This window comes from Panicum hallii, chromosome 7 (genome assembly GCF_002211085.1).
Source record: "Panicum hallii strain FIL2 chromosome 7, PHallii_v3.1, whole genome shotgun sequence".
In the NCBI taxonomy this organism is placed as follows: Eukaryota; Viridiplantae; Streptophyta; class Magnoliopsida; order Poales; family Poaceae; genus Panicum; species Panicum hallii.
Window position 1 is genome coordinate 29,537,703 of NC_038048.1, and position 1,957 is coordinate 29,539,659.

The following is a 1,957-nucleotide window of genomic DNA, read 5'->3' on the forward strand; positions in this document are numbered from 1 at the left end:
GCCAATGCTCATCTTCAGAACTTCATGGAAGTGAGCTGCACAATCAACCCCAAAGCACTACACTGGGTAACGTGTGACTTTGTCTATTCCGATTCTCTCTGCATGGGAAAGCAAAGACATGGTTCTACACCAACAAAGATGCATTCACCACATGTGATGCCTGTTCTAATGCATTCCTGGCCAAGTACTTTCCGGTGGGCAAAACCAACGCCCTTCGAAACAGGATTTCCAGTTTTCAACAACACTAGGATGAGACAAACCCAAAAGCCTGGGAACATCTCTAGGATTACATTGCAGCATGCCCACACCACGGAATGGAAGAATGGCTGATCATTTAGAACTTCTTCCGTGGCTTGAGCCAGCGGGCGCAAGACCACATAGACGCAGCAGCAGGAGGTGCATTCCTCGCTCTCGATGTTGCAAGAGCTAAGGCGCTCATTGACAAGATTGCCTCCAACCAGAGTTGGAAGGGAGATAGGCAGCCAGCCCGTGCTAAAGGAGTACACCAGATTGATGGTGTAGATATGCTGGCAGCCAAGATGGATCTTCTCATGAAAAAGCTGGAATCTCCGCACCAAGAGGTTCACCAGATCATGGAGTCTCAGATCACATGTGAGACATGTGGTGACACTAGGCACTCAGGCAACCATTGCTCGACGACTCAAGAGGACGCAAACTTCATTGGGAACAGCAATCCCAATAACTCAGGCTACCGTCCTCAGCAAGGTTGGAACTCCAAGCTCAACCTCCCCTTCAGCCAACAACAAGGTAACAACTTTAATACCAATTTTCTACCTTTGTTAAAGACCTAGTGTACGGCCAAAAGCAAATTAATGATAACATTAGCAAGAAGTTTCAAGCTAATGATAAAATTTTGGAGTCTTTAGCCGCACAACTAGAGGGTTTTAACTCTGTTATTAAAAATTAGTTGAGCTTCAATAAAATGATAGAAACTCAAGTAGCTCAGCTGGCCTCATCTTGCCCTAACCATAACTCGGGAAAGCTACCCGGCCAGCCGGAAGTGAACCCCAAGGAAAGTGTGAACGCGGTGGCTACGCTGACCGGAAAGTCCATGCAGGATCCACCCCATCCGCAGGATGCAGGTACACGGTGGAAGACCGTAACCGCCAGAGCTACCGATGCTGAAGACGAAGTGCAGGAGGAGGCCGAAGAATCCAACACCATTGCAACCTAGGGAGAAACCAAGGAAGTCCCAAGGGCTTCCCGAGAGTACCACGATACAACCGCCTTACCGTTTCCAGAACGGAGAAGGAGGCCTGTGGCCAACGAGCAATTCGGCAAGTTCATCAAGGTAATTAAGAAGCTTTATGTCAATATACCACTTCTTGATGCTATGCGGGTTCCCACGTATGCCAAGTATATCAAGGATATCCTTAGAAACAAGAAGACTCTACCAACCACTGAAGTTGTGCAACTTACGGAGGAGTGTAGCGCAGTTGTATTCGATCCTCTCTCGGAGAAGAAGAAAGACCCAGGATGCCCCACTATCACATGTTCCATTGGAGCTCAACACTTTAAACACGCTCTTTGTGATCTGGGAGCAAGCGTCAGTGTCATGCTAAAGGTAGTTTATAACAAACTTAACCATCATGCGCTTGCTCCTACTACTATGGGCTTGTAGCTAGCGGACCAATCGGTTTGTTATCCCGTGGGGATTGCTGAAAATATTTTGGTGAAAATCCGGAACTTTTTCATCCCCGTTGATTTCAGCGTCCTTGACATGGAAGTCGAAACCAAGAGCCCTCTCATTTTGGGAAGGCCATTCTTGAGTACGGCAAATGCACACATTGATGTAGGAGCCGGAGAAATCCAGCTCAATATTAATGGGCAGAAAGCAAGATTCGCCTCTAGACTGGAGATCGAATAATGCTCACAGATCAAAACATTGAACCGGAAGAAGAAATCTGAAAAAGAGCCGGAGAAGCCATCAACCCCA

General features: G+C 47.3%; 1 non-coding gene across 1 annotated transcript; it reads right to left on the reverse strand.

The window, feature by feature from the left end:
- Positions 1–209: 209 nt before the first annotated feature.
- On the reverse strand, positions 210–316 carry LOC112901800. The gene has a single exon (XR_003230378.1). It is a non-coding gene; the product is annotated as a small nucleolar RNA R71 (small nucleolar RNA).
- Between the last annotated feature and the right edge of the window lie 1,641 nt (positions 317–1,957).